Source organism: Humulus lupulus, chromosome 3 (assembly GCF_963169125.1).
Source record: "Humulus lupulus chromosome 3, drHumLupu1.1, whole genome shotgun sequence".
In the NCBI taxonomy this organism is placed as follows: Eukaryota; Viridiplantae; Streptophyta; class Magnoliopsida; order Rosales; family Cannabaceae; genus Humulus; species Humulus lupulus.
The window spans coordinates 279,899,086-279,920,632 of NC_084795.1; the positions used below are offsets into that span (position 1 = coordinate 279,899,086).

The following is a 21,547-nucleotide window of genomic DNA, read 5'->3' on the forward strand; positions in this document are numbered from 1 at the left end:
AAATTGAACCAGACATTGTGCGTCTCTCCGAGTAATGTAAGGGGAAAATGCCCGTAACTCCGCTGATTCAGTCAAAGCAAGCTGATCCCACAGATTAGACATAGCAGAATAAAATTCCAGAACGCTCATGCTATTCTGTTGAAGGGCCCGAATGTCAATCTCCAACTAATACTGCTTTGCGAAATTAGACTATGTATACAGCCTTTCTAAGTGCTCCCAAACTTCCTTCGCCATCTCATATTTCGCCAATTGGATACCGATTGATTGTTGAACCGAGTTGTTAATCCAAGTGATGATTTTCGAGTTGTTGGCATCCCAAAGATCCAACTGTTCTGCAAAGCTCTCATCCTTATCGTCCTTCGGTTTCGTGGAAGTTCCAAAAACATAACCCCACATACGTTTCCCTTTCAGAAATTTTTTCATGATATAATTGCCAATACGAATAATTCTGCCTATTCGATCACCGAGATTGTAATCTTAGCGCAACCAAATCGAGGGTACTCAAGAACCTGGCTCTGATACCATGATAATTTTGCAAATAGACAAAGGAGATTTGAGAAAGAATCAAAAGGGAGGCTAGGTTTTCATTATGTTGTAAAGATGATAATAAGAGTACAAGAGGCTAAAAAACTAAACTACATTTACATATTAATAAAACTTATATTATTAACAAAACCATCTATGGGTAGTAACTATTAAGAGTGCATTCATCTATATATATATAGAGGAAGACTTCTCAATGATTACTACTTATAGATGAGTACTAACAATTATGATGATGTGGCAACATAGTAACTTAATATAGCAAGTCACCAACATGTAAATACTTTTTTTCTACATTAATTTCGAATTTAGATTTTTTTTTTCATAATTAATGTTGTTTCCAACCAATGAGAGTGTAATATCCAACATTTAAATTATACATTTTTTTATTATAAATCAGAGTTTTAATACATAAAATGTACAAGTTTACAAATTTAAGAAATAGTAATGGAAAAATAGTGTTTAAAATATCATTTTATGTTTTTAATGAGATTAAAGAGAGAGAAACTTGAGTAGTCAAGTATAGGACCCGAATGTCATATAATTTTAATTGGGGATTTTTATAAAATTAAGAAAGTTTTGCTAAAGGACTTATTTGAAAAGAATTTTAATATTTTGGGTCCAAGTGTAATTTTTAAAAAAATAATAATAAATAAATAAATAAAATAAAATAAAAGGCTTCAGCCTTTCTTTTTACCCGAGCCCCTCTCTCTCTCTCCTCAGAAAACCCCTCTCTCTCTCTCTCTCCCTCTCTCTCTCTCTCTCTCTCTCTCCTCTGCGTATTACTGTTGCCGACGACGCAGGAGTACTTTCCGGCCACCATTTTTAGCCACGCGCCGGACCGTTGGATTCAGAGGCCTCCGAACTATCGACCCACGCGGGAATCTAGAGCTCACTCGCCGATTAAACGCCTCAACCACTAGATTTAAGTTCGGCCACCCCGCGACTTCAAAGTTGCGATTCGGCCACCTCGGGCATCCGTTTGCCGATCCGTCACCACCATCGTGTTCCTCGTGTTGTGGGCTTCAAAACCCAATAACTTGTTCCTACATCTACCATAGTTGGGTGGTGGGCCCACCACGAGCCACCGCGATCCACCGTAGACTGACGGTCGAAACTTAGTGTTCGAGGTTCCGAAGTACGTTTTGAGTCTCAGAAAATCATCGTTTGACTTGTTGTGGAACCCGATCATTTTGGTATAATTTCTTTAACCTATATATTGTGATTTAATTGTGATTGATTAGAGTAATTGTTATTATGTGTATTTATAGTATATAATTATATATTATTGATATATGGAATATTTTCTGTAATTTACTGGCTGTCTGGGATTATATATATTTTTGATACAGGTTTTGATTTTGGAATTGTCCACTTTATAGCCGTTGTGCTGTCCAATTTTCTAGAAAATATTAGATATTAAATAAAGTATAAAAATACATATTTAATTGATTTTATATTAATATGGAAATTATTATGATTAAGTAATTTTAATTATTATTGTTATTATTTTGTTAAGTAAATCAAGAATACAGATTCATATATATATATATATATGAAAAGTATGATTTATAGTAAACCTATTATCTAACCATTATTATTGTATATTAATATTTTATTAATATTTGAATATTAAAATAATATCAAATATTAGTTTCTTACAGTTATTGATATTTGTAAGACCAGTGAATTTTGGAGAAAGTATATTTATTATATCACTGGAATTGATATTATGACTAATTAATAATAATATAAATATTTATATTTATATTATTATCATTATATTGATTATTACAACTTTATGTTAAAAATATGATTTCTTTTATAAAATGACTATTTGAATATATACATCCATATACGTATTGCTATTGAAGTATTTTGTTATTAATATCGAAATAAGTTTAATTATAGACGATAATTATTATTTTTGTTGGGATTATTATTATTATTATTATCATAAGAGTACATTATCTTATGAGCAAGGTTTAAATCATGGTTTTATATGAAGAGTTATTTGCATTACGTTGATAATAATTATTGTTATCATTTATATAGTTTCTGGTATTATTAATATACACTATCAATAGTGTATATTTATGATTTTGATAGAATTTAATAAATGATGTGCCTTGAATAGGATTTGTATGGATTTGATTGATTGACTCTTGGTGAGGAATTTTAAAATAAGCTAAGGACCTAAGGTAAGTAAATCTCACCTTTTGTGCTTAAGTGTAAGATGCATGACTACATTGATTGTGTACATCTGATGAGTTAAGTATGGTATGATGATGATGCATATGATAAGTATGTGAAGAATGGTTATATGAATATCATGATAGTGTTGTGTGATATGACTTTGATGAATTTCGTGATATGTGAAAGATGTCTTACTTGGTTAAGATTGATATGAATTATGTGCAAGTATGTGTTCTTATGTTGATGAATGTGTGGATTACTGTTATGTTCATGATTTTGTTATATGTTATGATATATGAAGCGTTTAAGTTTTTAGGCTGGAAACCTTAGACCTGAGCCATAGCTCTACGTTAAGGTATAACAACGCCACCAACCCAAAGCTTCATGTATTATAACTAAAGATGTTTTGAGTTATATGAGATGTGATACAATGCCTTGATTGAATACCATCAACATGAGTCATGAACACGAACATTGGCATTTCAGCATCAGCATGTATGCATGGCATGTACAGTTATGTGATACATTATTATGTGATATAAGACCATGCATATGAATATAAGAAAAGTTATGAAATTCCTTGAAAAGTCTTATGTAAAGTTAAACATTTAAATGACACAAGGCTTAAGCAAAGTGATAATAAGATGTTAAAAAGGGTGCCACTGTTTTGATGAAGCAATCAAGTAAGTTCAGTAAAGAAGACGGAAGTCTATAAGACTTATAGTGGCTGCCCACTAGTGTGGGCTAGGTCAGAGTTGACCATTCAGATATGTTTGCCATGTTTCCGTCTTTCTCCTCCATATGTGTAATAAGTATGGCAGCTATGGAAACGATGAAATGAGTGTTATGATGAGCCTAGCTGAGATGATGGCTAGCCGGAGGAGAACCCATGGGATTCTATATGATATGTGTAACAAGCCCTGCAGGCATTGGCTGAATCAAACAGTGTGCACAAGTGATATTGGGCCCATAAAAATGTGAAACTAAAAGAAAGAGCATAAAAGTAAAGTTTGAAAGTGCTTGAGCAATAAATGAAATGCATAAGTATATAAGTCAGCATATTAGTATATGTGCACTACAAACTCATGACGTTCATGTGTATGTGTATGCATGAGATTTGCTTACTGAGCGTTAGCTCATTATGTTATTTTCCAACATTTTTCCAGGTGTGGCTTTAGCTGTTGAGCAACTTGTGGAGCACGGACTCAGTAGCAATGCAATAATGGTTTAGAGTTTTCATATGGCTGCCTTAAATTTAAAGTATTCATACGTGTAATAATTTCTTCTAATAAGTTTATATAAAAGTTTTAAATTTTTCTGTATTTCTTCGTATCATTTTATTTAATTCTTTTGGTCAAGTGCCTTACATACTCGTAAACCCTAGAATTACGAGTATGTGGCAGACGTACCCTACCTTAGGGACGTTACAAATGGTATCAGAGCTTTGAGTTTGTAGATGTCGTATACTCGTTATGTTATTAGATTTTGGGATCTGAAATGCTACTGAGTTCCGCCACAAGACAAGCCACACGTTAATGGTTAGTATAATTTATCCATATTTTAGTTAATGTATGTTAATGATGTTGTGTAATTGTATTAGAAACTCATTGTGTGTTTGAGTTTCCATGATATAAGTATGAGTTTGGATTAAATGAATATTCTCATGCACGGTAGAGAAACTGAATTTTGTTATTTATCGGAATGCATGCCTTGATTATTGATGTGATAAATAATTGATGATCTATCGATGTCGATGTTTGGATTGTTATTTGATATTCTCAAGCTTTGAAAGTGACCTATCAGTTCAGTTAGTGTGTTAAGGGTTAATATGTCAGGTTAGTGTTTTGGAGAGCAAAGTTTTAGGTTGTTGCTGAGAGCACACACAATAAGAGACTTTAGTGAAACAGTAGTAATATATAGATAAAAAAAAAAAAATACATAATACATTAAGGATTGGGGTTTTGGACACGTTCTACCTCGTCGATCAACTTTTGTTGTTCAACTCTAAGGGTCTCCCCAGTAGTTTGCAGTGTCCGAAATTTTTCCTTCATATCGACTGAGTAGTTAGCAAGAAGTGTAGTTAAAGTCCCATTCTCCTTAACCAACTTCTCCTTCTCTCGAGTCAATGCCTTGTTGGCATTTCTAATGGCTATCATCTCTTGTTTTTGTGTTTCTATATACCTTTTCAAGTGGTCAACCTCTTGTTCTCTTGCAAGAACCCGTTGGCCTAGGTTTGAGACCGATGCTGCCGCCTGAGTGGTAAGAACTAAGGAATCTTTTACAGCTTGTAGGTCTGACCTATGGGATAAAATTATTTGGTCTTTAGGGGTGAGTATGCTTTGACCTATACTAATGGCCACCTTTTTATCGAGCATAGCTGAATCCTCCACCGTGACAAGGCCAGTATCAGAATAAAATTTGGGAAGCCAAACTCTGGGAAATTGAGTATTTCGTTCTGGGATGTGTACTGTAGGATACACCATTAGCTGTGGTAGGGGTGCAGAAATTTGTGGTGAAGATTCGATAGTGGGAAGATTTGGCTCAGGTAAAGCTAAAGTTAGGTCTAAGTTCAGCTGAGATGATGAGGATGCCATGGGTTGCTTAGCTTGAGTAATGGACGGAAGTAATAATGATTTGGTTTTCAAAAGCTTGAGATTGATTGTGTTTTAGTGTGTATGTGATGAATTTTATTTATAGAAAAATGTGTTGAACTGTTGGGTCTTTGGATCCTTGAATTTGTTTGTTTTCAAGATAGATATCACAGATTTTATCTTGTTCAATGTGTTACGCTATCCTCTCTGATGATGAAAGTCAAACTTATTAGATGTTGTCGACATGGAAATCACTTCTATTGATTTTGCGATCCTGATTTGAACATGGAAACAATTTGTAAATTGTTGAATGAATCGAGGTGATAAATGTTATTTACTGAATTACTCTGTAGTGTGAATTACTTTCGGCGATTAAATTATAGTATATTAGCTGTTTTATCTCGAAAGTAAGATAATGTATTACTTGTGTGAAGTGATGACTGAGTATTATTGGTATAGGTGTTGAAATGAGACATGTCTAACTTATTAGACATGTGAGAATTATTCGTTTTAGTAGATGAAGTGGTGGATTGGTCAGTCAAGACTTATCCCATGTTTTATTCAATGAAGGGATACTAAGCTAAGTGTGTGAATTTCCGAGTGGCCACGGTTATTTGCATTCTAGCATAGTATCAATGTGCCCTTTATTATTTTATACATTTGGAAAAAAAAAAAAAAATTGATTTTTAAATATTTTCTTAGAGAAAGAATGAGAGTCAGGCTTTTCTGAAATGGTACCTAATGAATGGCCTATCTCACTATTTCTCATTCAGGGCAAGCGGTCGGTTTTGACAACGAAAGGGTTTCATAAAGACTTGGTTTTAAAGAATAATCTTCATCGGCTATATAATTGTTTTCTAGTTATCTAATTTTATGCCAAAAAAAAAAAAAAAAATTGACTGTAAAAGATGAATATCAAGGATGTTTTCATGATGATGGTCATCTTCTCTTCTTACGTTATGTGGTTTGTGTTCAAAAGTATGGATGAGGAGGATTCGTTTGTATTTTCGTATACATTCATTGTAATTTATACTATTGTTATAGCTTATTTCCTTTCTTTCTATATTGTAGTCCTCATGTGAGGTGTTTACACATCCTCACCTTTTTATATATGATAAGGATTACAAGTCAGGAATAAGTTTTGTTTTCGGGATGAAAGTAAGTGTTGTGTATGAAATCTTATGCTGTGAAATGTTGTTCTGTTTATTTGTAATGGTAGTTCTTGTCTCCGATTATCAAATTTAGTTTGAAATTTCGAGGACGAAATTATTTTAACGAGGGAAGGATTGTAATATCCAACATTTTCATTATACATTTTTTTATTATAAATCAGAGTTTTAATACATAAAATGTACAAGTTTACAAATTTAAGAAATAGTAATGGAAAAATAGTGTTTAAAATATCATTTTATGTTTTTAATGAGATTAAAGAGAGAGAAACTTGAGTAGTCAAGTATAGGACCCGAATGTCATATAATTTTAATTGGGGATTTTTATAAAATTAAGAAAGTTTTGCTAAAGGACTTATTTGAAAAGAATTTTAATATTTTGGGTCCAAGTGTAATTTTAAAAAAAATAATAATAAATAAATAAATAAAATAAAATAAAAGGCTTCAGCCTTTCTTTTTACCCGAGCCCCTCTCTCTCTCTCCTCAGAAAACCCCTCTCTCTCTCTCTCTCCCTCTCTCTCTCTCTCTCTCTCTCTCTCCTCTGCGTATTACTGTTGCCGACGACGCAGGAGTACTTTCCGGCCACCATTTTTAGCCACACGCCGGACCGTTGGATTCAGAGGCCTCCGAACTATCGACCCACGCGGGTAATCTAGAGCTCACTCGCCGATTAAACCCCTCAACCACTAGATTTAAGTTCGGCCACCCCGCGACTTCAAAGTTGCGATTCGGCCACCTCGGGCATCCGTTTGCCGATCCGTCACCACCATCGTGTTCCTCGTGTTGTGGGCTTCAAAACCCAATAACTTGTTCCTACATCTACCATAGTTGGGTGGTGGGCCCACCACGAGCCACCGCGATCCACCGTAGACTGACGGTCGAAACTTAGTGTTCGAGGTTCCGAAGTACGTTTTGAGTCTCAGAAAATCATCGTTTGACTTGTTGTGGAACCCGATCATTTTGGTATAATTTCTTTAACCTATATATTGTGATTTAATTGTGATTGATTAGAGTAATTGTTATTATGTGTATTTATAGTATATAATTATATATTATTGATATATGGAATATTTTCTGTAATTTACTGGCTGTCTGGGATTATATATATTTTTGATACAGGTTTTGATTTTGGAATTGTCCACTTTATAGCCGTTGTGCTGTCCAATTTTCTAGAAAATATTAGATATTAAATAAAGTATAAAAATACATATTTAATTGATTTTATATTAATATGGAAATTATTATGATTAAGTAATTTTAATTATTATTGTTATTATTTTGTTAAGTAAATCAAGAATACAGATTCATATATATATATATATATGAAAAGTATGATTTATAGTAAACCTATTATCTAACCATTATTATTGTATATTAATATTTTATTAATATTTGAATATTAAAATAATATCAAATATTAGTTTCTTACAGTTATTGATATTTGTAAGACCAGTGAATTTTGGAGAAAGTATATTTATTATATCACTGGAATTGATATTATGACTAATTAATAATAATATAAATATTTATATTTATATTATTATCATTATATTGATTATTACAACTTTATGTTAAAAATATGATTTCTTTTATAAAATGACTATTTGAATATATACATCCATATACGTATTGCTATTGAAGTATTTTGTTATTAATATCGAAATAAGTTTAATTATAGACGATAATTATTATTTTTGTTGGGATTATTATTATTATTATTATCATAAGAGTACATTATCTTATGAGCAAGGTTTAAATCATGGTTTTATATGAAGAGTTATTTGCATTACGTTGATAATAATTATTGTTATCATTTATATAGTTTCTGGTATTATTAATATACACTATCAATAGTGTATATTTATGATTTTGATAGAATTTAATAAATGATGTGCCTTGAATAGGATTTGTATGGATTTGATTGATTGACTCTTGGTGAGGAATTTTAAAATAAGCTAAGGACCTAAGGTAAGTAAATCTCACCTTTTGTGCTTAAGTGTAAGATGCATGACTACATTGATTGTGTACATCTGATGAGTTAAGTATGGTATGATGATGATGCATATGATAAGTATGTGAAGAATGGTTATATGAATATCATGATAGTGTTGTGTGATATGACTTTGATGAATTTCGTGATATGTGAAAGATGTCTTACTTGGTTAAGATTGATATGAATTATGTGCAAGTATGTGTTCTTATGTTGATGAATGTGTGGATTACTGTTATGTTCATGATTTTGTTATATGTTATGATATATGAAGCGTTTAAGTTTTTAGGCTGGAAACCTTAGACCTGAGCCATAGCTCTACGTTAAGGTATAACAACGCCACCAACCCAAAGCTTCATGTATTATAACTAAAGATGTTTTGAGTTATATGAGATGTGATACAATGCCTTGATTGAATACCATCAACATGAGTCATGAATACGAACATTGGCATTTCAGCATCAGCATGTATGCATGGCATGTACAGTTATGTGATACATTATTATGTGATATAAGACCATGCATATGAATATAAGAAAAGTTATGAAATTCCTTGAAAAGTCTTATGTAAAGTTAAACATTTAAATGACACAAGGCTTAAGCAAAGTGATAATAAGATGTTAAAAAGGGTGCCACTGTTTTGATGAAGCAATCAAGTAAGTTCAGTAAAGAAGACGGAAGTCTATAAGACTTATAGTGGCTGCCCACTAGTGTGGGCTAGGTCAGAGTTGACCATTCAGATATGTTTGCCATGTTTCCGTCTTTCTCCTCCATATGTGTAATAAGTATGGCAGCTATGGAAACGATGAAATGAGTGTTATGATGAGCCTAGCTGAGATGATGGCTAGCCGGAGGAGAACCCATGGGATTCTATATGATATGTGTAACAAGCCCTGCAGGCATTGGCTGAATCAAACAGTGTGCACAAGTGATATTGGGCCCATAAAAATGTGAAACTAAAAGAAAGAGCATAAAAGTAAAGTTTGAAAGTGCTTGAGCAATAAATGAAATGCATAAGTATATAAGTCAGCATATTAGTATATGTGCACTACAAACTCATGACGTTCATGTGTATGTGTATGCATGAGATTTGCTTACTGAGCGTTAGCTCATTATGTTATTTTCCAACATTTTTCCAGGTGTGGCTTTAGCTGTTGAGCAACTTGTGGAGCACGGACTCAGTAGCAATGCAATAATGGTTTAGAGTTTTCATATGGCTGCCTTAAATTTAAAGTATTCATACGTGTAATAATTTCTTCTAATAAGTTTATATAAAAGTTTTAAATTTTTCTGTATTTCTTCGTATCATTTTATTTAATTCTTTTGGTCAAGTGCCTTACATACTCGTAAACCCTAGAATTACGAGTATGTGGCAGACGTACCCTACCTTAGGGACGTTACAAATGGTATCAGAGCTTTGAGTTTGTAGATGTCGTATACTCGTTATGTTATTAGATTTTGGGATCTGAAATGCTACTGAGTTCCGCCACAAGACAAGCCACACGTTAATGGTTAGTATAATTTATCCATATTTTAGTTAATGTATGTTAATGATGTTGTGTAATTGTATTAGAAACTCATTGTGTGTTTGAGTTTCCATGATATAAGTATGAGTTTGGATTAAATGAATATTCTCATGCACGGTAGAGAAACTGAATTTTGTTATTTATCGGAATGCATGCCTTGATTATTGATGTGATAAATAATTGATGATCTATCGATGTCGATGTTTGGATTGTTATTTGATATTCTCAAGCTTTGAAAGTGACCTATCAGTTCAGTTAGTGTGTTAAGGGTTAATATGTCAGGTTAGTGTTTTGGAGAGCAAAGTTTTAGGTTGTTGCTGAGAGCACACACAATAAGAGACTTTAGTGAAACAGTAGTAATATATAGATAAAAAAAAAAAAATACATAATACATTAAGGATTGGGGTTTTGGACACGTTCTACCTCGTCGATCAACTTTTGTTGTTCAACTCTAAGGGTCTCCCCAGTAGTTTGCAGTGTCCGAAATTTTTCCTTCATATCGACTGAGTAGTTAGCAAGAAGTGTAGTTAAAGTCCCATTCTCCTTAACCAACTTCTCCTTCTCTCGAGTCAATGCCTTGTTGGCATTTCTAATGGCTATCATCTCTTGTTTTTGTGTTTCTATATACCTTTTCAAGTGGTCAACCTCTTGTTCTCTTGCAAGAACCCGTTGGCCTAGGTTTGAGACCGATGCTGCCGCCTGAGTGGTAAGAACTAAGGAATCTTTTACAGCTTGTAGGTCTGACCTATGGGATAAAATTATTTGGTCTTTAGGGGTGAGTATGCTTTGACCTATACTAATGGCCACCTTTTTATCGAGCATAGCTGAATCCTCCACCGTGACAAGGCCAGTATCAGAATAAAATTTGGGAAGCCAAACTCTGGGAAATTGAGTATTTCGTTCTGGGATGTGTACTGTAGGATACACCATTAGCTGTGGTAGGGGTGCAGAAATTTGTGGTGAAGATTCGATAGTGGGAAGATTTGGCTCAGGTAAAGCTAAAGTTAGGTCTAAGTTCAGCTGAGATGATGAGGATGCCATGGGTTGCTTAGCTTGAGTAATGGACGGAAGTAATAATGATTTGGTTTTCAAAAGCTTGAGATTGATTGTGTTTTAGTGTGTATGTGATGAATTTTATTTATAGAAAAATGTGTTGAACTGTTGGGTCTTTGGATCCTTGAATTTGTTTGTTTTCAAGATAGATATCACAGATTTTATCTTGTTCAATGTGTTACGCTATCCTCTCTGATGATGAAAGTCAAACTTATTAGATGTTGTCGACATGGAAATCACTTCTATTGATTTTGCGATCCTGATTTGAACATGGAAACAATTTGTAAATTGTTGAATGAATCGAGGTGATAAATGTTATTTACTGAATTACTCTGTAGTGTGAATTACTTTCGGCGATTAAATTATAGTATATTAGCTGTTTTATCTCGAAAGTAAGATAATGTATTACTTGTGTGAAGTGATGACTGAGTATTATTGGTATAGGTGTTGAAATGAGACATGTCTAACTTATTAGACATGTGAGAATTATTCGTTTTAGTAGATGAAGTGGTGGATTGGTCAGTCAAGACTTATCCCATGTTTTATTCAATGAAGGGATACTAAGCTAAGTGTGTGAATTTCCGAGTGGCCACGGTTATTTGCATTCTAGCATAGTATCAATGTGCCCTTTATTATTTTATACATTTGGAAAAAAAAAAAAAATTGATTTTTAAATATTTTCTTAGAGAAAGAATGAGAGTCAGGCTTTTCTGAAATGGTACCTAATGAATGGCCTATCTCACTATTTCTCATTCAGGGCAAGCGGTCGGTTTTGACAACGAAAGGGTTTCATAAAGACTTGGTTTTAAAGAATAATCTTCATCGGCTATATAATTGTTTTCTAGTTATCTAATTTTATGCCAAAAAAAAAAAAAAAAATTGACTGTAAAAGATGAATATCAAGGATGTTTTCATGATGATGGTCATCTTCTCTTCTTACGTTATGTGGTTTGTGTTCAAAAGTATGGATGAGGAGGATTCGTTTGTATTTTCGTATACATTCATTGTAATTTATACTATTGTTATAGCTTATTTCCTTTCTTTCTATATTGTAGTCCTCATGTGAGGTGTTTACACATCCTCACCTTTTTATATATGATAAGGATTACAAGTCAGGAATAAGTTTTGTTTTCGGGATGAAAGTAAGTGTTGTGTATGAAATCTTATGCTGTGAAATGTTGTTCTGTTTATTTGTAATGGTAGTTCTTGTCTCCGATTATCAAATTTAGTTTGAAATTTCGAGGACGAAATTATTTTAACGAGGGAAGGATTGTAATATCCAACATTTTCATTATACATTTTTTTATTATAAATCAGAGTTTTAATACATAAAATGTACAAGTTTACAAATTTAAGAAATAGTAATGGAAAAATAGTGTTTAAAATATCATTTTATGTTTTTAATGAGATTAAAGAGAGAGAAACTTGAGTAGTCAAGTATAGGACCCGAATGTCATATAATTTTAATTGGGGATTTTTATAAAATTAAGAAAGTTTTGCTAAAGGACTTATTTGAAAAGAATTTTAATATTTTGGGTCCAAGTGTAATTTTAAAAAAAATAATAATAAATAAATAAATAAAATAAAATAAAAGGCTTCAGCCTTTCTTTTTACCCGAGCCCCTCTCTCTCTCTCCTCAGAAAACCCCTCTCTCTCTCTCTCTCCCTCTCTCTCTCTCTCTCTCTCTCTCTCCTCTGCGTATTACTGTTGCCGACGACGCAGGAGTACTTTCCGGCCACCATTTTTAGCCACACGCCGGACCGTTGGATTCAGAGGCCTCCGAACTATCGACCCACGCGGGTAATCTAGAGCTCACTCGCCGATTAAACCCCTCAACCACTAGATTTAAGTTCGGCCACCCCGCGACTTCAAAGTTGCGATTCGGCCACCTCGGGCATCCGTTTGCCGATCCGTCACCACCATCGTGTTCCTCGTGTTGTGGGCTTCAAAACCCAATAACTTGTTCCTACATCTACCATAGTTGGGTGGTGGGCCCACCACGAGCCACCGCGATCCACCGTAGACTGACGGTCGAAACTTAGTGTTCGAGGTTCCGAAGTACGTTTTGAGTCTCAGAAAATCATCGTTTGACTTGTTGTGGAACCCGATCATTTTGGTATAATTTCTTTAACCTATATATTGTGATTTAATTGTGATTGATTAGAGTAATTGTTATTATGTGTATTTATAGTATATAATTATATATTATTGATATATGGAATATTTTCTGTAATTTACTGGCTGTCTGGGATTATATATATTTTTGATACAGGTTTTGATTTTGGAATTGTCCACTTTATAGCCGTTGTGCTGTCCAATTTTCTAGAAAATATTAGATATTAAATAAAGTATAAAAATACATATTTAATTGATTTTATATTAATATGGAAATTATTATGATTAAGTAATTTTAATTATTATTGTTATTATTTTGTTAAGTAAATCAAGAATACAGATTCATATATATATATATATATGAAAAGTATGATTTATAGTAAACCTATTATCTAACCATTATTATTGTATATTAATATTTTATTAATATTTGAATATTAAAATAATATCAAATATTAGTTTCTTACAGTTATTGATATTTGTAAGACCAGTGAATTTTGGAGAAAGTATATTTATTATATCACTGGAATTGATATTATGACTAATTAATAATAATATAAATATTTATATTTATATTATTATCATTATATTGATTATTACAACTTTATGTTAAAAATATGATTTCTTTTATAAAATGACTATTTGAATATATACATCCATATACGTATTGCTATTGAAGTATTTTGTTATTAATATCGAAATAAGTTTAATTATAGACGATAATTATTATTTTTGTTGGGATTATTATTATTATTATTATCATAAGAGTACATTATCTTATGAGCAAGGTTTAAATCATGGTTTTATATGAAGAGTTATTTGCATTACGTTGATAATAATTATTGTTATCATTTATATAGTTTCTGGTATTATTAATATACACTATCAATAGTGTATATTTATGATTTTGATAGAATTTAATAAATGATGTGCCTTGAATAGGATTTGTATGGATTTGATTGATTGACTCTTGGTGAGGAATTTTAAAATAAGCTAAGGACCTAAGGTAAGTAAATCTCACCTTTTGTGCTTAAGTGTAAGATGCATGACTACATTGATTGTGTACATCTGATGAGTTAAGTATGGTATGATGATGATGCATATGATAAGTATGTGAAGAATGGTTATATGAATATCATGATAGTGTTGTGTGATATGACTTTGATGAATTTCGTGATATGTGAAAGATGTCTTACTTGGTTAAGATTGATATGAATTATGTGCAAGTATGTGTTCTTATGTTGATGAATGTGTGGATTACTGTTATGTTCATGATTTTGTTATATGTTATGATATATGAAGCGTTTAAGTTTTTAGGCTGGAAACCTTAGACCTGAGCCATAGCTCTACGTTAAGGTATAACAACGCCACCAACCCAAAGCTTCATGTATTATAACTAAAGATGTTTTGAGTTATATGAGATGTGATACAATGCCTTGATTGAATACCATCAACATGAGTCATGAATACGAACATTGGCATTTCAGCATCAGCATGTATGCATGACATGTACAGTTATGTGATACATTATTATGTGATATAAGACCATGCATATGAATATAAGAAAAGTTATGAAATTCCTTGAAAAGTCTTATGTAAAGTTAAACATTTAAATGACACAAGGCTTAAGCAAAGTGATAATAAGATGTTAAAAAGGGTGCCACTGTTTTGATGAAGCAATCAAGTAAGTTCAGTAAAGAAGACGGAAGTCTATAAGACTTATAGTGGCTGCCCACTAGTGTGGGCTAGGTCAGAGTTGACCATTCAGATATGTTTGCCATGTTTCCGTCTTTCTCCTCCATATGTGTAATAAGTATGGCAGCTATGGAAACGATGAAATGAGTGTTATGATGAGCCTAGCTGAGATGATGGCTAGCCGGAGGAGAACCCATGGGATTCTATATGATATGTGTAACAAGCCCTGCAGGCATTGGCTGAATCAAACAGTGTGCACAAGTGATATTGGGCCCATAAAAATGTGAAACTAAAAGAAAGAGCATAAAAGTAAAGTTTGAAAGTGCTTGAGCAATAAATGAAATGCATAAGTATATAAGTCAGCATATTAGTATATGTGCACTACAAACTCATGACGTTCATGTGTATGTGTATGCATGAGATTTGCTTACTGAGCGTTAGCTCATTATGTTATTTTCCAACATTTTTCCAGGTGTGGCTTTAGCTGTTGAGCAACTTGTGGAGCACGGACTCAGTAGCAATGCAATAATGGTTTAGAGTTTTCATATGGCTGCCTTAAATTTAAAGTATTCATACGTGTAATAATTTCTTCTAATAAGTTTATATAAAAGTTTTAAATTTTTCTGTATTTCTTCGTATCATTTTATTTAATTCTTTTGGTCAAGTGCCTTACATACTCGTAAACCCTAGAATTACGAGTATGTGGCAGACGTACCCTACCTTAGGGACGTTACAAATGGTATCAGAGCTTTGAGTTTGTAGATGTCGTATACTCGTTATGTTATTAGATTTTGGGATCTGAAATGCTACTGAGTTCCGCCACAAGACAAGCCACACGTTAATGGTTAGTATAATTTATCCATATTTTAGTTAATGTATGTTAATGATGTTGTGTAATTGTATTAGAAACTCATTGTGTGTTTGAGTTTCCATGATATAAGTATGAGTTTGGATTAAATGAATATTCTCATGCACGGTAGAGAAACTGAATTTTGTTATTTATCGGAATGCATGCCTTGATTATTGATGTGATAAATAATTGATGATCTATCGATGTCGATGTTTGGATTGTTATTTGATATTCTCAAGCTTTGAAAGTGACCTATCAGTTCAGTTAGTGTGTTAAGGGTTAATATGTCAGGTTAGTGTTTTGGAGAGCAAAGTTTTAGGTTGTTGCTGAGAGCACACACAATAAGAGACTTTAGTGAAACAGTAGTAATATATAGATAAAAAAAAAAAAATACATAATACATTAAGGATTGGGGTTTTGGACACGTTCTACCTCGTCGATCAACTTTTGTTGTTCAACTCTAAGGGTCTCCCCAGTAGTTTGCAGTGTCCGAAATTTTTCCTTCATATCGACTGAGTAGTTAGCAAGAAGTGTAGTTAAAGTCCCATTCTCCTTAACCAACTTCTCCTTCTCTCGAGTCAATGCCTTGTTGGCATTTCTAATGGCTATCATCTCTTGTTTTTGTGTTTCTATATACCTTTTCAAGTGGTCAACCTCTTGTTCTCTTGCAAGAACCCGTTGGCCTAGGTTTGAGACCGATGCTGCCGCCTGAGTGGTAAGAACTAAGGAATCTTTTACAGCTTGTAGGTCTGACCTATGGGATAAAATTATTTGGTCTTTAGGGGTGAGTATGCTTTGACCTATACTAATGGCCACCTTTTTATCGAGCATAGCTGAATCCTCCACCGTGACAAGGCCAGTATCAGAATAAAATTTGGGAAGCCAAACTCTGGGAAATTGAGTATTTCGTTCTGGGATGTGTACTGTAGGATACACCATTAGCTGTGGTAGGGGTGCAGAAATTTGTGGTGAAGATTCGATAGTGGGAAGATTTGGCTCAGGTAAAGCTAAAGTTAGGTCTAAGTTCAGCTGAGATGATGAGGATGCCATGGGTTGCTTAGCTTGAGTAATGGACGGAAGTAATAATGATTTGGTTTTCAAAAGCTTGAGATTGATTGTGTTTTAGTGTGTATGTGATGAATTTTATTTATAGAAAAATGTGTTGAACTGTTGGGTCTTTGGATCCTTGAATTTGTTTGTTTTCAAGATAGATATCACAGATTTTATCTTGTTCAATGTGTTACGCTATCCTCTCTGATGATGAAAGTCAAACTTATTAGATGTTGTCGACATGGAAATCACTTCTATTGATTTTGCGATCCTGATTTGAACATGGAAACAATTTGTAAATTGTTGAATGAATCGAGGTGATAAATGTTATTTACTGAATTACTCTGTAGTGTGAATTACTTTCGGCGATTAAATTATAGTATATTAGCTGTTTTATCTCGAAAGTAAGATAATGTATTACTTGTGTGAAGTGATGACTGAGTATTATTGGTATAGGTGTTGAAATGAGACATGTCTAACTTATTAGACATGTGAGAATTATTCGTTTTAGTAGATGAAGTGGTGGATTGGTCAGTCAAGACTTATCCCATGTTTTATTCAATGAAGGGATACTAAGCTAAGTGTGTGAATTTCCGAGTGGCCACGGTTATTTGCATTCTAGCATAGTATCAATGTGCCCTTTATTATTTTATACATTTGGAAAAAAAAAAAAAAATTGATTTTTAAATATTTTCTTAGAGAAAGAATGAGAGTCAGGCTTTTCTGAAATGGTACCTAATGAATGGCCTATCTCACTATTTCTCATTCAGGGCAAGCGGTCGGTTTTGACAACGAAAGGGTTTCATAAAGACTTGGTTTTAAAGAATAATCTTCATCGGCTATATAATTGTTTTCTAGTTATCTAATTTTATGCCAAAAAAAAAAAAAAAAATTGACTGTAAAAGATGAATATCAAGGATGTTTTCATGATGATGGTCATCTTCTCTTCTTACGTTATGTGGTTTGTGTTCAAAAGTATGGATGAGGAGGATTCGTTTGTATTTTCGTATACATTCATTGTAATTTATACTATTGTTATAGCTTATTTCCTTTCTTTCTATATTGTAGTCCTCATGTGAGGTGTTTACACATCCTCACCTTTTTATATATGATAAGGATTACAAGTCAGGAATAAGTTTTGTTTTCGGGATGAAAGTAAGTGTTGTGTATGAAATCTTATGCTGTGAAATGTTGTTCTGTTTATTTGTAATGGTAGTTCTTGTCTCCGATTATCAAATTTAGTTTGAAATTTCGAGGACGAAATTATTTTAACGAGGGAAGGATTGTAATATCCAACATTTTCATTATACATTTTTTTATTATAAATCAGAGTTTTAATACATAAAATGTACAAGTTTACAAATTTAAGAAATAGTAATGGAAAAATAGTGTTTAAAATATCATTTTATGTTTTTAATGAGATTAAAGAGAGAGAAACTTGAGTAGTCAAGTATAGGACCCGAATGTCATATAATTTTAATTGGGGATTTTTATAAAATTAAGAAAGTTTTGCTAAAGGACTTATTTGAAAAGAATTTTAATATTTTGGGTCCAAGTGTAATTTTTAAAAAAATAATAATAAATAAATAAATAAAATAAAATAAAAGGCTTCAGCCTTTCTTTTTACCCGAGCCCCTCTCTCTCTCTCCTCAGAAAACCCCTCTCTCTCTCTCTCTCTCTCCCTCTCTCTCTCTCTCTCTCTCTCCTCTGCGTATTACTGTTGCCGACGACGCAGGAGTACTTTCCGGCCACCATTTTTAGCCACACGCCGGACCGTTGGATTCAGAGGCCTCCGAACTATCGACCCACGCGGGAATCTAGAGCTCACTCGCCGATTAAACGCCTCAACCACTAGATTTAAGTTCGGCCACCCCGCGACTTCAAAGTTGCGATTCGGCCACCTCGGGCATCCGTTTGCCGATCCGTCACCACCATCGTGTTCCTCGTGTTGTGGGCTTCAAAACCCAATAACTTGTTCCTACATCTACCATAGTTGGGTGGTGGGCCCACCACGAGCCACCGCGATCCACCGTAGACTGACGGTCGAAACTTAGTGTTCGAGGTTCCGAAGTACGTTTTGAGTCTCAGAAAATCATCGTTTGACTTGTTGTGGAACCCGATCATTTTGGTATAATTTCTTTAACCTATATATTGTGATTTAATTGTGATTGATTAGAGTAATTGTTATTATGTGTATTTATAGTATATAATTATATATTATTGATATATGGAATATTTTCTGTAATTTACTGGCTGTCTGGGATTATATATATTTTTGATACAGGTTTTGATTTTGGAATTGTCCACTTTATAGCCGTTGTGCTGTCCAATTTTCTAGAAAATATTAGATATTAAATAAAGTATAAAAATACATATTTAATTGATTTTATATTAATATGGAAATTATTATGATTAAGTAATTTTAATTATTATTGTTATTATTTTGTTAAGTAAATCAAGAATACAGATTCATATATATATATATATGAAAAGTATGATTTATAGTAAACCTATTATCTAACCATTATTATTGTATATTAATATTTTATTAATATTTGAATATTAAAATAATATCAAATATTAGTTTCTTACAGTTATTGATATTTGTAAGACCAGTGAATTTTGGAGAAAGTATATTTATTATATCACTGGAATTGATATTATGACTAATTAATAATAATATAAATATTTATATTTATATTATTATCATTATATTGATTATTACAACTTTATGTTAAAAATATGATTTCTTTTATAAAATGACTATTTGAATATATACATCCATATACGTATTGCTATTGAAGTATTTTGTTATTAATATCGAAATAAGTTTAATTATAGACGATAATTATTATTTTTGTTGGGATTATTATTATTATTATTATCATAAGAGTACATTATCTTATGAGCAAGGTTTAAATCATGGTTTTATATGAAGAGTTATTTGCATTACGTTGATAATAATTATTGTTATCATTTATATAGTTTCTGGTATTATTAATATACACTATCAATAGTGTATATTTATGATTTTGATAGAATTTAATAAATGATGTGCCTTGAATATGATTTGTATGGATTTGATTGATTGACTCTTGGTGAGGAATTTTAAAATAAGCTAAGGACCTAAGGTAAGTAAATCTCACCTTTTGTGCTTAAGTGTAAGATGCATGACTACATTGATTGTGTACATCTGATGAGTTAAGTATGGTATGATGATGATGCATATGATAAGTATGTGAAGAATGGTTATATGAATATCATGATAGTGTTGTGTGATATGACTTTGATGAATTTCGTGATATGTGAAAGATGTCTTACTTGGTTAAGATTGATATGAATTATGTGCAAGTATGTGTTCTTATGTTGATGAATGTGTGGATTACTGTTATGTTCATGATTTTGTTATATGTTATGATATATGAAGCGTTTAAGTTTTTAGGCTGTAAACCTTAGACCTGAGCCATAGCTCTACGTTAAGGTATAACAACGCCACCAACCCAAAGCTTCATGTATTATAACTAAAGATGTTTTGAGTTATATGAGATGTGATACAATGCCTTGATTGAATACCATCAACATGAGTCATGAACACGAACATTGGCATTTCAGCATCAGCATGTATGCATGGCATGTACAGTTATGTGATACATTATTATGTGATATAAGACCATGCATATGAATATAAGAAAAGTTATGAAATTCCTTGAAAAGTCTTATGTAAAGTTAAACATTTAAATGACACAAGGCTTAAGCAAAGTGATAATAAGATGTTAAAAAGGGTGCCACTGTTTTGATGAAGCAATCAAGTAAGTTCAGTAAAGAAGACGGAAGTCTATAAGACTTATAGTGGCTGCCCACTAGTGTGGGCTAGGTCAGAGTTGACCATTCAGATATGTTTGCCATGTTTCCGTCTTTCTCCTCCATATGTGTAATAAGTATGGCAGCTATGGAAACGATGAAATGAGTGTTATGATGAGCCTAGCTGAGATGATGGCTAGCCGGAGGAGAACCCATGGGATTCTATATGATATGTGTAACAAGCCCTGCAGGCATTGGCTGAATCAAACAGTGTGCACAAGTGATATTGGGCCCATAAAAATGTGAAACTAAAAGAAAGAGCATAAAAGTAAAGTTTGAAAGTGCTTGAGCAATAAATGAAATGCATAAGTATATAAGTCAGCATATTAGTATATGTGCACTACAAACTCATGACGTTCATGTGTATGTGTATGCATGAGATTTGCTTACTGAGCGTTAGCTCATTATGTTATTTTCCAACATTTTTCCAGGTGTGGCTTTAGCTGTTGAGCAACTTGTGGAGCACGGACTCAGTAGCAATGCAATAATGGTTTAGAGTTTTCATATGGCTGCCTTAAATTTAAAGTATTCATACGTGTAATAATTTCTTCTAATAAGTTTATATAAAAGTTTTAAATTTTTCTGTATTTCTTCGTATCATTTTATTTAATTCTTTTGGTCAAGTGCCTTACATACTCGTAAACCCTAGAATTACGAGTATGTGGCAGACGTACCCTACCTTAGGGACGTTACAGAGAGACACTAGCTATATTTAAAAATTAGCATGCATTTGAAAAATGAAAAATTTACAATTCGCAAAACTTGTCAATTTCTTTCATTAGGCAAGTGTAGTCTAGAATTTGTTTGTGGCAGGGCAAGTACAAGAGAGGAAAAGGGCTTACAATTGTGATACAAGAGAAATTGTATCACATGAAATGATGATGGCAAGAGAAATAGTAACAATTCAT

The 21,547-nt window shown here is 32.7% G+C and overlaps 3 long non-coding RNA genes across 3 annotated transcripts; all 3 read left to right on the top strand.

The window, feature by feature from the left end:
• The first annotated feature begins 1,007 nt into the window (after window positions 1-1,007).
• On the top strand, window positions 1,008-5,685 carry LOC133824595 (uncharacterized). The gene is made up of 3 exons (XR_009888544.1): window positions 1,008-1,739; window positions 2,681-2,744; window positions 3,906-5,685. It is a non-coding gene; the product is annotated as an uncharacterized LOC133824595 (long non-coding RNA).
• A 1,421-nt stretch (window positions 5,686-7,106) lies between these two features.
• Window positions 7,107-11,408, top strand: LOC133824596 (uncharacterized). The gene is made up of 3 exons (XR_009888545.1): window positions 7,107-7,462; window positions 8,404-8,467; window positions 9,629-11,408. It is a non-coding gene; the product is annotated as an uncharacterized LOC133824596 (long non-coding RNA).
• Window positions 11,409-12,828: 1,420 nt separating this feature from the next.
• LOC133824597 (uncharacterized) lies at window positions 12,829-17,130 on the top strand. The gene is made up of 3 exons (XR_009888546.1): window positions 12,829-13,184; window positions 14,126-14,189; window positions 15,351-17,130. It is a non-coding gene; the product is annotated as an uncharacterized LOC133824597 (long non-coding RNA).
• The last annotated feature ends 4,417 nt before the right edge of the window (window positions 17,131-21,547 follow it).